Here is a 15,776-nt window from a genome sequence, read left to right on the forward strand (position 1 = left end):
TTGGTTCTTTGTGTGGTTTCTTACTGTTCTTTATGTTAACTTATGTCCTGGCACCAAGTTACCCCTTCTTTATAAAATTAAGCAACACTTAATTATCTTAATTAGTTATCTTAATTATCTTAATTAGTTATCTTAAGCAGTTTTTTTCCCATTCAACTTCTCATATTTAGATTTCAGTAAATGATCTACTTCATATTACGAATAGGTTTTTCTCTTACATATCCATGAGTACATATTTCACATAGTGGAAAAAGAAAGTGGGAGTGTTGCTAAGTAAAGACTCAAATACAAATGGGAAAAGCCCAACATTTGGAAATAAGGATATTTTACTTTATTGGAAGTAGATACATGAGTATCTATAAGTTATGGAAATAAGGATGACTGTAGAGGATTTTTATATCAACAAAATAGTTGTTTGCATTGCCTTTTTTATAAAAAATCAGCTTTTCTGCTTACAAAAATGAGAACTACATGCTTATTTGAATTTAAATGTTACAGGAATTCAGAAATGTGAAAGCAAAAGTCCGTTGTATTCCAGAAACTATTGTTTCTAGTGTGGCATGCATCCCTACCAATTTTTTTTTTTCCCTTCAGCATATGTTACTGTTTAAAAACACCTCTGAACAGGAAGCAGGATGAAGCGGGGCCACTGATGGTGAAATGTTGGTCATGGGTAGACCCCCTAAGCAAGATGAGGAGGTGGAGTCTCTAAGATATGTCAGAGGCAGTTCATTTAGGTTCCAGGCATCACGAGAGACTGTTCTTTGCACCTTCTGAAATTCTGAGCAGTTTTCCCAGCACTTTAGAAATTACGGGTAGGGGCGCCTGGGTGGCTCAGTCGGTTAAGCGGCCGACTTCGGCTCAGGTCATGATCTCGCAGTCTGTGAGTTCGAGCCCCGCGTCGGGCTCTGTGCTGACAGCTCAGAGCCTGGAGCCTGTTTCAGAGTCTGTGTCTCCCTCTCTCTGACCCTCCCCCGTTCATGCTCTGTCTCTCTCTGTCTCAAAAATAAATAAACATAAAAAAAAAAAAAAAAAGAAAAGAAATTACGGGTAAAGGGCACCTGGCTGGCTCGGTCAGTAGAACACGTGGCTCTTGATCTTGGGATTGTGAGTTTGAGCCCCATGTTGGGTGCAGAGATTAAATAAGCTTAAAAAAAGAAATTGGGGGGTGAAAGCTCATCTGATTGTACTTTTCAAACCTCAATACTTATGTTTTGAATATAGGTATTTTTCTATTGGAGTTTTGTATGGATTACATAAAATTTAAAGAATGATTTAAGTTTTCAAAGCTTGTGCTTGGAAACAGTTTATTCATTTGAAAGCCTCTTGTTTTTATTTTTTGATCTCCTATGTGTTAATCAATTCAGAAATATTAGAAGGGTACTTTTGGGAACAGCATTACTTTTGCTGTCCTAGGCTTTCCAGCTTTTTCCCAAACATAGCTAGCTTTTTGAGGAGTTAAGATCAAATATAGTAGAAAGATAAGAAAGCAGCTGGAAGGGGAAGGTGGGGTATTCACAGAATAAATAAGTGAGCTACTACTGATCTTTCTAATGATTTCTGGGACAGAAAGAACACGTAATTGAATAGAATATTTGACACAAAGTCATAAGAATGGTAAAGCATCAATGAGTCAAAATTTATGAAAAATCTGGAAAACATGAAAGAGGGTTTGAAAGTTAAATCTGAAGAAGAAACAAGTCCATTGCTTGTAGTATTAGTATATTGTTAATAACAAAACAACTCATCAATTTCATTTTTTTTTTGAAATTGTGTATTTGGAAAATGGTAAAACAAACATTGGACAGCAGAATTGAAGCATCATCCCCCCATCCTCCCAGTTCATATGTTGCAGCCTTAACCCCTAATGTGACAACTATATTTAGAAATAGGGCTTTTAAGGAGGTTAAGTGAGGCTGTTTAAGGAGGCTTTTAATAAAGGTTAAGAAAAGTCTTAAGGGTGGGACTTTAATCCAATAGGACTGGTATCCTTAGCAGAAGAGGGAGAGACACCAGAGATTTCTCCCTACACACAACAGAGGAAAAGCCACATGAGGACACTGAGAAGGCAGCTGTCTGCACCCCAAGGAGAGAGGCCTCATCAGACACCCAACTGTGCTGGCACTTTGATCTTGGACTTTAATCCTCCAGAACTGTGAGAAAATTCATTTGTTTTTGAAGTCACCCTGTGGTATTTTGTTATAGTAGTGTAAGCAGGCTGATACAAAGACTAAGGTGGATATAAAGATTTTTTTTGGTGGGCATCCTACTTCTTCAACTGATTTAAGAATTTTGCTTGGATAACAAATATCCAAGATATTTGGGGAAATTTCAGATGAGATCGTGGGAACATTGCCCATAATTGAGGAGGAATGATGGAGAACGGGAAGCTCTTGGATATTTGCAGGAGCCACTCCGGTACTACTTTTAAAAGGAAGAATATACATATAGATTTACTTATTAAAATGTTACTATCACTTGAGTGTGCATGAATTTCAAAAAATCCATTAAGTAGGCTTGTTAAAAATAGGGCAATACAAGAGGTAGGATTTTTTTTTTATTTTACTTTTTATTTTTTTAAATTTACATCCAAATTAGCATATAGTGCAACAATGATTTCAGGAGTAGATTCCTTAGTGTCCCTTACCCATTTAGCCCAACCCGCCTCCCACAACCCCTGCCGTAACCCTCAGTTTGTTCTCCATATTTATGAGTCTCTTCTGTTTTGTCCCCCTCCCTGTTTCTATATTATTTTTGTTTCCTTTCCCTTATGTTCATCTGTTTTCTCTTTTAAAGTCCTCATATGAGTGAAGTCATACGATTTTTGTCTTTCTCTAATTTCACTTAGCATAATACCCTCCAGTTCTATCCACGTAGTTGCAAATGGCAAGATTTCATTCTTTTTGATTGTGAGTAATACTCCATTGTTTATATATACCACCTCTTCTTTATCCATTCATCCATCGATGGACATTTGGGCTTTTTCCATACTTTGGCTATTGTTGATAGTGTTACTATAAACATTGGGGTGCATATGTCCCTTCGAAACAGCACACCTGTATCCCTTGGATAAATACCTAGAGTGCAATTGCTGGGTCGTAGGGTAGTTCTATTTATAATTTTTTGAGGAACCTCCATACTATTTTCCAGAGTGGCTGCACCAGCTTGCATTCCCACCAGCAGTGCAAAAGAGATCCTCTTCCTCCGCATCCTCGCCAACATCTGTTGTTGCCTGAGTTATTAATGTCAACCATTCTGACAGATGTGAGGTGGTATTTCATTGTGGTTTTGATTTGTATTTCCCTGATGATGAGTGATGTGGAGCATTTTTTCATGTATCAGCTGGCCATCTAGATGTCTTGTCTGGAGAAGTGTCTTCATGTCTTTTGCCCATTTCTTCACTGGATTATTTGTTTTCTTGGTGTTGAGTTTGATAAGTTCTTTATAGATTTTGGATACTAACCCTTTACTTGATACGTTGTTTGCAAATATCTTCTCCCATTCTGTCTATTGCCTTTTAGTTTTGCTGATTATTTCCTTTGCTGTGCAGAAGCATTTTATTTTGATGAGGTCCTAATAGTTCATTTTTGTTTTTGTTTCCCTTGCCTCCAGAGACGTGTTGAGTAAGAAGTTGCTGTGGCCAAGATCAAAGACATTTTTGCCTGCTTTCTCCTCAAGGATTTTGATGGCTTCCTGTCTTCATTTAGGTCTTCATCCATTTTGAGCTTATTTTTGTGTATGGTATAAGAAAGTGGTTCATTTTTCTGCATGTCGCTGTCCAGTTTTCCCAGCACCACTTGCTGCTGAAGAGACTGTCTTTTTATTCCACTGAATGCTCTTTCCTGCTTTGTCAAAGATTAGTTGGCCATACATTTGTGGGTCCATTTCTGGGTTCTGTTCCATTGATCTGAGTGTCTGTTTTTGTGCCAGTACCACACTGTCTTGATGATTACAGCTTTGGTAATACAGCTTGAGGTCCGAGATTGTGATGCCTCCTGCTTTGGTTTTCTTTTTCAAGATTGCTTTGGCTATTTGGAGTCTTTTCTGGTTCCATACAAATCTTAGGATTGTTTGTCCTAGCTCTGTGAAGAGTTCTGGTGTTATTTTGATAGGGATTCCGTTGAATATGTAGGTTGCTTTGGGTAGTATTGACATTTTACCAATATTTTGTTCTTCCTATCCAGGAATATTTTTCCTTTTTTGTGTGTGTTCTTCAATTTCTTTCATCAGCTTTCTATAGTTTTCAGTGTATAGATTTTTTACCTCTTTGGTTAGATTTGTTCCTAGGTATTTTATGGTTTTTGGTGCAACTGTAAATGGGATTGATTCCTTGATTTCTGTTTCTGTTGCTTCATTGTTGATGTATAGGAATGCAACCGATATCTGTGCATTGATTTTATATCCTACAACTTTGCTGAATTCATGAATCAGTTCTAGTTTTGGTGGAATCTTTTGGGTTTTCCATATAGAATATCATGTCATCTGCGAAGAGTGAAAGTTTGACCTCCTCCTGGCCGATTTGGATGCCTTTTATTTCTTTGTGTTTTCTGATTGCTGAGGCTAAGACTTCCAATACTATGTTGAATAACAGTGGCAAGAATGGACATCTCTGTCTTATTTCTGACCTTAGGGGGGAAAGCTCTCAGTTTTTCCCCGTTGAGGATAATATTAGCGTTGGGTCTTTCGTATATGGCTTTTATGATCTCGAGGTACAATCCTTCTATCCCAACTTTCTTGAGGGTTTTTATCAAGAAAGGATGTTGTATTTTGTCAAATGCTTTCTCTGCATGTATTGAGAGGATCATATGGTTCTTGTCTTTTCTTTTATTAATGTGATGAATCACATTGATTGTTTTGCAGATACTGAACCAGCATCCCAGGTATAAATTCCACTTGGTCATGGTGAATAATTTATGGAATGGTAACTTTAGATAAAATTAGCCATTGAGCAACCTAGTAGCCAATCATTGTCAAACAAGATTCAGGAGACTCAGGACTTTTGTATCAACCCCAGTTTATTCAATGTTTTTGACAGTGACTTGATGATAAAAAAGGATCCTCTTAACAGATTTGTGAAATGACAGGAATCTGCAAGAGTGAAATACACAAATTTGTTCAACCGTTCAGCCATGGAAACACATGGGTGGTTATTTCTGGTATTGGCTGTTATGAATAAAGCTGCTATGAACATCTGTATACATATTTTTGCATGAACAATATAGTGCAATTGCTGGGTTGTATGATAAATGCATGTTCAGTTTTATAAGAAACTCAACTGTTTTCTATAGTGGCCGTATCATTTTACACTCCCACCTGCACTGTATGAGTTTCTCCATATCCTGCCCATCATTTTTTATAATCAGGTTTTTTTTTAAATTTACTTTCTAGCCATTCTAGTAAGTGTGTAGTGATATCTAGTAAGATCAGTACTAATAGTGACATGATTTTTGAAAGCATAATTATCAACATTTCAGTGAACAAATATTCTCCCAATGGCTAATGCATGATGATGTTACAAAATCGTGAGTATTTTGGTTTTAAAATATGTCCGCAAATTCTTTGATACCTCTCCTTTGAAAAGATGGAAGCTAATTCCCTTCCCCTTGAATGTGGACTCTATTCAGTGAATCTGTCAGTGAACAGAACCTAGCAGAAGTGGTGGTGTGTGACTTTAGTGTATAAAAGACATTGTGGCCCTGCCTTGTGCTTTCTTGGATCCCTTACTCTGGGGGAGGTCAGCTGCCATGTCTTGAGGACTCTCAAGACTCATATGGGGAACAAAATCCTGACAACAGCCACACGAATGGGGTTAGAAGCCGATCTTCTGTCTTCAGTCACACCTTCAGATGATGGCAGCCCTGGTCAACATCATAACTGCAACTCATGAGAGGCCTTGAATGAAAATCCTGATGCTTGCCCTATCCTGATGCACAGAAAATGTTAAAAAAAAAATGTGAGTTTAAGCTATTAAGTTTTGGGGGTAATTTGTATTGGAACAATAGGTAACAAGTAAGATACATTCAAAGCTCAAGAAAGACTAGTGCATTTTAATGCAACAGAGTACAAAAAATGTATTGATAACAGTTTTAGATGCCACATTGCAACTAACCTTAAGAAACTACCACTTGTTGAATACTTGTGTAATATTAAAGAATATCTACAATGATCTGAAAAGGCCATTAATATACTCTTCCCTTCTCCAACTACCTACCTATATGAGGCCAGATTTCCCCCACATACTTCAATGAAAACAAGATAGCCCAACACATAGAGTACAGAAGCAGATATGAGAATTCAGCCGTCTTCTGTGAAGTCAGACATTAGATTTGCAAAATATAAAAATGCCATTTTACTGAAGTTTTGGAAAACAGTTATTTGTTACTTATGGATGTTCTTTACATGAACATGTAATGTTTTTTTTTATTTTTAAATGTCTAAATTTTTTTCAGTTTTGACTTTTAACAGTAAATATTGATACAACCCATAAACAGAAGCTCATTGAGGTCCTCAATAATTTTTACAGTGAAAAGATGTCCTGAGGCCCAAAACTTAGAGAACTGCTCTACCACCTAGAGGCATGAGGATGTATGTAAAGGAAAGCAATTAGAATTGGACTGGAAATCATGTTGTATGTGGATTAGCCAAAGAATTTGAAGGTGCTTGGCCTAGAAAAGATTTAGGACCTAACGGCTATCTTCTAAAAGCAGAACATTGGGGCACCTGGGTGGCGCCATCGGTTGAGCATCTGACTTAGCTCAGGTCATGATCTTACTGCTCGTGGAGTTCGAGCCCTGTGTCAGACTCTGTGCTGACAGCTCAGAACCTGGAGTCTGCTTCAAATTCTGTCTCTGTCTCTCTGCCCCTCCCTCTCCCCTGCTCGCTCTCTCTCTCAAATATAAAGTAAAACGTTAAAAAAAAATTTAAAAGAAGAGTACTGATCCATTTTAAAAACCAAAAGGAATTTTAAAAATTCAAAGAAGAAAGTGAAAGTCACATGAAAACCTGCCAACCAGTGACAGCCACTATAAAAACATTGGTACCTATCGTTCTAGACATCTGTCATAAAGTCTAAAAAAGAATAAAAAAACAAAAACCAAAAGAACTGAGAGAAAAGCCTGTATGCTGTGCTTAGGTTTTAGAAACTGTCAGAAACACTTTTTCAGCCACTGCAGGAGGAAAACAAGTCCGTAAAGCTACTTATCTTAAACACCAGGGGTTACTTGAGCTCTGGTGGCTCTGGAAAACACCTGCCCATAGAAGAAAGAAGAAAACAAAGCACCTGATGAACTTACTCCGGGCCCACTAACAGCCAGGGGCAGTCAGGGCAGGGGACCTACCTCACATCTCATCAAGGGGTTCAGTTGGAGGCTGCATTCCTTTTCTCCTCTGCTGACTTTTAGTTTACCGGTTCCTGGTAGGCGTGCCCTTCAGGGCCCCACTGACAGCCTGGTGGTCACCAGGGCTGCTCTTCCACTGCAGCCCTGTGTCTGTCTAAACATACACTTTGCCCAGCTTTTCGGCGTCTACTCATCTTTCCCTTTCCTGCTCAGTGCCTCGTCCCCTCAGTCACCGCTTTCAAAGCAACAAATTCATCATGGAACGAAGTGACAGCAAATGTCAGGCTCTCTTCTCTGGGCTTCCCTGCTCTCCAAGATCATGGCTTCTCAGGTTCCAGCTGCCGTGGTGGCTCTCCAAGCACCTTCGTGAAAGGTATAAAATGGACGTTCACAAAGTAATGAAAACAAAGGTCCTAGGTGTTTTTTTTTTTTTTTATAACCGTTGTGCATGTTTTAGTGTTTCCAGTTTCCAGATGAACCAAAAATAGTTGAGGAACCATAAGAAAATCTTTAATGATTTTTTGAGTTCCTATTCAGACAATACCATGCATGACTTGATCTCCCGTGTAAAACCCAGGGACCATGTGGCTGGCTATGTCGCCATCCCTGAACAGCACGGCCAGTGTACACTCATTGTCCTCTGCCTCCTCAGAGCACACACCACTCAGCTGTGTGACATTCTAGAAGTGGCACACACGTTTCAGAAACAGCCTGGCTGCCTGGCCGTGCGGTAGCTCTTTTATCCCCCACATGCAAAAAATAGTCAAGGGGGTTCCCCATCCACCCAGGATCTGTAGAGTTTCCTTTTTTAAATTTGCTCTTACTTAATATTACACACAACTGAGGAGCTGCTAGGTCCAGCTATCACACAGTATGTCATATTAATAAAAGCAATACACACACAGACATTATTTTACCTAAACACACTATAAAACCAAGTGAATTCTAGGGCATGCCTTGCCCCCAGTATTTTATTTTTAAAATACTATTGGATATGCATAGCAGTTGTGGTTTTTTGTTTGTTTTTCTTTTTTTTTTTTTTTCTTTTTTTGACAGATCCTGCCGCGGGTTTATTTGTAAAAGTAGCACAGGCGGCTGATAGAAGGCCAGGCATCACACCAGTCCTGCCACCCTGGCAGACAGAAGGCTCTACACCGGAGCCTCTGTGGGGGCCCAGGCACTTTGGGGAACCTGAGCTGCAGCAGGGGCTGGAGCCGGAGTTTCAGCTGCAGCCTGGGCCTTGGTTTGAGCCTAGGCCTTGGCCTTTGGCCGGCAGAGTCTGAGATCTTGGCAGTGCAGGCACAAGCACGTTTCCCAAGCTTGGGGTGAGCGATGTAGGCAAGTCGATTGATTGAGCTTGCAGCTGCCACTGTTTGGGATCTTGGGCTCGACAAGGGCCTTGATAGCCTTGGTACGTGCACTCATGAACTCGGCGTTGTTGGCCTGCATCTTCTTCAGGCCCTTCTTGTCGTGCTTCCAGGCAAAGTGTATTCCTCAGGAACTTGGGGTCTACCCCCTTAAGATATTTCATACCTTTGGGTTTTTTCAATTGTTTTTTTCACATTTATTTATTTTTGAGAGGGGTGGGGAGAGGCAGAGAGAGGGAGACAGAGGATCCAAAGCAGGCTCTGTGCTGTGAACGCAGAGCCCAACGTGGGGCTCCAACTCCCACACCACGAGATCATGACCTGAGCTGAAATCAAGAGTCAGCCGATTAACCGACTGAATCACCCAGGTGCCCCCAAGAGAGATTCATACCTTTGTGACCATAGTTTCTTGATGCCATTTCTGTGCCATTTTTGTGACTGGTTGTGCCTGGTGTGTTTCTTGGACTTGTCCATGCCTGCACCAAAGCCCAAGGCTCCCATTAGCAGTTTTAATATAGGAGTGTTTCAACTCAAATGTTAGCTTGAAGAGATCAGATATTGTTTTGTGCAAAGCTTTTAAATCACAAAAAAATAGTTATGAAATGGCAATAACATATCAGTCTTTTCTCATTACCTTTAAATTGTTTCATATTACTCTAAAATACTGCATATAGTAGCCTGTTTGCTTCTTTCCCTCGTGTTTATATTGTACTTATTATCATGTGTTCTTTCCGAAGTCAACTGCCCTCTTCGCCTGTCTGAACCCTGACCACTGTCAGCCTCTGCATTCTCCAACTAGCCCCTTTCTGTGTTTGACCACACTGGTCTTTGAAGCAGGGCTGGGCCAACAAGCCCCTCTAGCCCTTCTTAGCTCTAGTACAATATTACATTCCTTAGATTCTTAGGTATCATGCATGCTGCATTGTAATGCACTTTTTTGGAGCCGGGGTAGTAAATGCTTGATACATCCATGTTCTCCACAGAATTTAAGAAAAAGCTGATGCAAAATGGGAGCTTTAGAAACATGTGTTGATTAAATAATCCATAAGGGGGGAAAAAGAGTTCATGTGTAGCTTTGACTTTCACAACTAAATAAACAGTGGTTCCCGCGTTTGTCTGTGAACAGGTGAAGATCTGGATGCAAATTATCCCTTGAGGGGGTTTACTAAGAATAGTAACATTCCCAAGCTGGTGTGGGGGGTGGGAGGTGGAGGGGCTACCACAATAGGACCTGAGAATCCAAATTTTTAAGAAACAGCACAACCTTGAAATGCAATGAAGAAAAAAAAAAAAAAACTCATTGCTAGTTGCTAACCCAAGGTGTATTTACATTTCCTTTACTAAAAACTTATTTTCTACAGGGCATAATGTACCCAGCTACAAACTACATTTCCCAGACTCCCTTGCATCTAGAGTGGCTATCAGACAACCATGACCAATAGGATGTAAGCAGAGGTCAGTGGGTGCGATCCTCCGGGAAAACTCTTCAAAGATGATCGAACTCAGCCAGCACTGGCTCTTTGCTTTTCACATTTCCCCTTCTTCCTGCCTGGGGACTGCAGACCCTGTGTTAGAGGTAAGCATCCATCCTGCAGCCATCACATGATGAGCATGAGGACAAAAGCCACACAGTGAGAGCATGAATAGCTAAGTGGAGAGAAAGAAGGAACGTAGATCTCCAAAGCATCTTGGAACCTTAGTACTGGGCCTGGATGGCTTACTTCTAGATTTCTTTTACCTTTAGAAAATCAGTGCTATTTGGGTAAGCTACTATAAGTTGGGTTTCCTGTTACTTGCAGGCAAATGGCAAATGCAATTCCAACTGATACAAACACTGTATATTCAGAACATTAAGACCCTATGTAGGGACCTGTGTGAAAGAATAACCTGGAGTCCATTACACAAGCTGTTATTCACAAAAACCTGGAAGAGCTGAAAGATAAATAAACACACAGTCTCTTCTGTCAACAACAACACAAAGCAATTAAGAGCTCCAGAAAAACAAACAAAAAACCGTATGACAAAGTCAGCTTTTGTTGAAGCAAACAAAAACGTGCCATGAGTTTTCGAGCAAATGGTGGAGAATTTTGACCTTGATGTTTGGGATACTCTTTTTAAGAGGTCAAGTTTAGGGAACCAAAATTACATTTACTTTTTTTATAGACCCAATAATTCCACAGGGTTCTATGGTGAATATTATGATATTTAAAAAAATAATGATAGTATTTTAAAACGATTACTTTTCAACATTTAGATATAATCCATAGACAAGGCATTGAATTTATATCTATAGAATGTAAATGCCCTAAACTTAAGTTTGGACTAGTGAGTGGGAAGCAGAGAAGAGGGGTTGGTACAGGTGCCCTCATCTCTGCATATGTAGTATAGAGTCACTGGAAACTTGCTAACACTGGTGGATTGAAAACGGAGGCCTAGATATATGAAGTTATGTGAGTAAATACTAGAAGAATTAAAAATGATATAAGCAACAAAAATTGAGAAGTATCGGGGAAGAGAACAGATCAATGTGCTAAATTCCTCATCTTTTCATAGCAGAGCAACATGTACTACCTGAAGCTCATAAAACAAGGTAAATATACGAGAGGTCATAGTGTTATCGTCAGAGCTAAAAGAGACGTTGGTAACAGTGGCTTCCTCTGGGTTGAGGCCTTGAGGATTTGGGGGAGGTGGGAGAAGAGAGATTTTTTGCACTTCATATCTTTCTGTACTAAAATTATATTGACCTCCACGTGTACATTCTTTTCATAATTACAATATAGCATGTTTTTGTTTATTTTTAAAAACTTTTGATTCTGACAACCACCTGGTTTGTGGAGTCATTGAACTAGACCATCTTGGGAAATACCTTTGAGCTCAAACACCCTTGTGAACTTTTACTCCAATACAGTCATGGGAAGGGATGAGCAAAGAGGCCTCTTTCCATGGGGCTCAATGTAAAACGCAGGCATTTAGAAAACTTTTGCTCTAATTATCTTCCCAAAAAACCCTAAATGCAGTTAAAAGAAACAATGTTTTGAGATTGTTTAATGAATCATTAAAAAACTAAAACTTTTTATTCCTAATAAAAGTAAAATTCAAATGTAAAACATTTGAATTATTTTGATTTGTATATAAACTTTTATTTTTCTCTGAAAATCAAATCTAGAGCTGACAGAAAGTGTGGCAGCAATAAAAATACACCAAAAAGAGGTATATGGCTTTGCACTCTTTTGTCGATTTAATGTTTAAAGAGCAGAAATAAGAACTATGAACATAAATAATTGAACTGAAGAAGGAAACATCTGCATAAATAACAAAGGAAGTCCACAGAAAGAACCTGCTGGTAAACAAAGTAATTTATCAGGCTGGATGGGGATACAATGGAAAGAAAATTGTCACCTAATTCTAATTCTGGTCTGTCATTTATGGTGATTCCCAAACTGGTATCAGATGCTTACACATTTGAGTCCTGGTAACATTTGCAAACTGAAAATTCTAGAAATGAATACTGATCCATTTTTAAGGCCTATTTTCAGAGTCTTGATGTTTACCAAGGAAAAGATAATTTTTTAAATCTGGGAAGAACAGGGAATTCTATATGGGCGTGGGGCCAACAATCAAACTGTCTTTAATGCTCAACTATACAGAAACAAGGACGTTTGTGACTGAAAGAAATGGACCACGGAGAGGCCAAGATTTGGTTTGCCCAAGGTGGTTCCAGATCCTCTGGATTCTGTGTGGCCTGCGGTGGCTCCCTAGATTCTCAGCATTTCCTGGGCCACGGCCACTGTCAGGACCACTGTGTTCGGGGACCTCTAACCCATAGCCAGGCAGATCTCAATGCTGCTTGCAGACCCAAGGCGAGGCGCACAAAAATTAAGCCTGGCTCTGTCAGAAGCAAAACTTTGCCACAGTTGTTGGAATCTCTCTGGAAAGAGGAATAAGATGCCCAGTGTTGAAAGGAAGTAACAGAAGTTTTCTGAGCGACCCTCCAACATACCGTGCGATTGCCTCCCTGCTCTTGGCCAACATTCCTGTGGGGCTCATGCTCCAAGTATGCCCCTTCGTAGGGAAGGTTGGCGTAGTGAAATTTGGGGGCCTCCCCAGTCTCCAAACTTTGCTTATTCTCACTTGATGGCCTACCAGCGTTTGGGAATGGGGATGGTAAGAGGGTGAGAAGCATCCAGGATGACTCCAGCTTCTTGATTTGTGCAAATGGATGGGTGGAGGTGCCATTTACAGGGATATAGGACCCTGGGAGAGGACCCTGGTGGCAGAGGTCAGGAGTGTTGTTTTCGAGATGCCGGTTCCCAGATGCTCTGAGGCACCCTAGTGGAGGTGACTGGATGTAAGCGCTGAGAGACAGCAGCACAAAGACACGGCCCTGCTCTCGTGGATCTCGCTGTACAACGGGAACAGACTTAGTCAAATAACTACCGAGATAAATATCAACAAAGTTTCATGAGAATGAGGGAGTGATTAAAAGGTACTGAGTACTTCTGGGAAATCCATAAAATGAAAGGTTTTCATGAACATAGTGCCATGGAGCTCCCTGAGGACCTTAATGGGCGCTGCCTTGTTTACAGTGATGGGGCAGCAGCCGGGCTGGAGTGGAGAAGTGGAGGCAGAACATGACAACTCTTTGGAGAAGTGTCCTGTGACACAGAGGGAGGGGGTCTTATCTGGAGACAGAAGTGTTTCAGGAAAAGTTTTCATTTGTTTTCAGCTCGTTTGTTTTGTTTTTAAGAAGAGAGCAGCAAATTGAAAGACCATTTCTAGGAGCCAGGGTGTGAGAAGAGGTGTGACAATCAACACCTTAAGTTTTCTGAGAAAGTGAGAAATGGGATCCAAAGAAGTCCTTGGGCAGGACCGGTGTTTTTCTAACCTCATGGAGGATCGGAAGGGTGGAGGGGGCAGCAAAGGTGGAGTGGACCCACTTTTCTCCATAAACAGAGGCAAGGGGTCTGCATAGGGCTGCAGGCAGGCTGAGGGGAGTGGAGGCTTGGCAATATCTTTGCAGGGAAGGAGGGAGGAGAGGGCAGGGGGGAGAGCCAGGCAGGGCTGTGGGCCAGAAGCATTCCTGCTGGTGCCTGCTTCCAGGTCTTGCGGCTCCTCCTCCGGCAGTGGCAGGTACAGAGCAAGCAGGTGGAGTTCATCCAGGCTGAGGATCTGTCAGACAAGTGTGACGAGGACAGAGGAGCAAGGACGTTAAGGGTAATGGCAAAATTAGTACTGGAATGGAGGAAAATGGAATTGCAGCTGGATGAGGAGGGAAGGGAAGGAGAGGGCAACACTGGGCAGAAAAGGTAGAACATACGAGGGTCACAGGGGAGCAGCTGGAGGGATGGGTCATCCACAGGTAATGCTGATAGGTGATGGCAGGTAAGGGGTGGAAGGATCCTGGTTAGTGGATCACACAGACAAGGACAGATGTGGCCAATGGCAGGAGCCTTACTGAAGCACGTTTTCCCTCTTCTCTTCCCCTTCCTTCCTTCCTTCCTTTCTCTCCCTCCCTCCCTCTCTCTCTCTCTCTCTCTCTCTCTCTCTCTGTGTGTGTGTGTGTGTGTGTGTGTGTTCATTAAGGAAAGGAGGGGAAGGCCCTCATCTTCTTACCATGGATCTCCCAGCCTCCTTCTCCCCCATGGTTACGGAAAAGACCAACCCCTCTGTGTGTACTCTGGGTTCTGCCGCATCTCACCTGACTTGGGTACCTCGTCTTCTCTACATTCCATCTTTACCTCTCTGCTAAACCATTCTCACTCATGCAAAGATGTCTCAGTTCTTTTTAAATATGGTCCTCCAACTCTGTCTCAGAGGTACCTGGCATCTGCAGATTCCTGGGCTCCACAAGAGACTTGCAAGGTTCTTAGGCAAAGTATGCACAGCCTTGCTGCTGCTTTCATTTGAAAAACCTAACTCATGCCTACATCCTCCCACCCTGGGCCACCTCCATCCCCATTCCTCCACTCCTCTCAGAGACAAGCTTCTCCAGATCCGTTAAGGTGGGTTTGCCGGCTATCACCTCATCCTCACTTCCCATTCCCACTTCCAACCTGCTGCCTCCCAGTCTCTGCAGCGATACGTCCCATGGAAGTATCAGTGTCTTCCCTGGGGTAAAAGTGGGACACTTTTCAGCACCCTCTCTGGCTTCTCAGCAGCCTTTGTCAAAGTGGACCCCACCCTACCTCCTGAAACAGTTCTTCACTCAGCCCCAGAGGCAAACGGGGCCCCTAGTTTTCTGCATATTTCTCTGGCAGGCTCTGCTTGTTGTCCTGTACTGATTCCTCTTCTTGGATTCTACAGATGGGTTTCCCGTTGCTTTATTCACCTTATGCCTCTATGTGACCAACCCCGCCCAATTCTGTGGCTTCAAATACCATCTGTATTCCAATAAGCCCCAATTACTATCTCCAGCCTTGTCACTCCTGGTGAGCTTCAGACCCACATATCCATCTGTATAGATGTCATTTCTCCTCGGATTCACATGTCCAACTCTTGATCCTCACCACTTCCCTGCCAAACTTCCCAAGTCTCTGTATCTTAGAGAATGGTGCCCAGAGCCATCGGTTGTTGACATGGCCACCTAGCGATCATCCGTGATCCCGCCTTTCCTCCCTCTTGTCTGTGTCTTGAATGAGGCGTTCCCCCAACCCTCCTTAAATGTCAAAGCCATACAAAAAAGGCTTTCTGACTGCAATCTAAACTAGGTTTTCCTGTTACATGCTCACAGCATCCAGGCGCTGGCCACAGCACTCCTCTCGCTTATTAAGTTCCCAGAGGCAGGCTCAATAAACCCTTCCGAGAGAGGGTAAGCCTTCCCTAAACCAGGGGCAGCCCTGTCCCAGGAGGGTACCCGGCCGTGCGCAAGCCTCCCGGAACAGAACACGCCACAGTGGGCGCAGGCGGGAGCGGCGGCGCCTGCGGGAGTAGCCGCGCGGACTACCGCCGTCGCCTCTGCGCGGCTTCCGGGTCACGTCCCCGTCCCGCGAGCCGCGCTGGGACTCCGCCCCCCAGGAAAGGGGAGGAGCCTCTTGTGCGGGGCGCGGTCGCGGTCGCTAGGCCCCACCGCAGC

The 15,776-nt window shown here is 42.1% G+C and overlaps 1 pseudogene; it reads right to left on the reverse strand.

The window, feature by feature from the left end:
- Window positions 1–8,095: 8,095 nt before the first annotated feature.
- On the reverse strand, window positions 8,096–9,360 carry LOC132665853 (large ribosomal subunit protein eL29-like; annotated as a pseudogene).
- Between the last annotated feature and the right edge of the window lie 6,416 nt (window positions 9,361–15,776).

The sequence above is a fragment of the Panthera onca genome, chromosome D3, assembly GCF_046562875.1.
Source record: "Panthera onca isolate mPanOnc1 chromosome D3, mPanOnc1 haplotype 2, whole genome shotgun sequence".
In the NCBI taxonomy this organism is placed as follows: Eukaryota; Metazoa; Chordata; class Mammalia; order Carnivora; family Felidae; genus Panthera; species Panthera onca.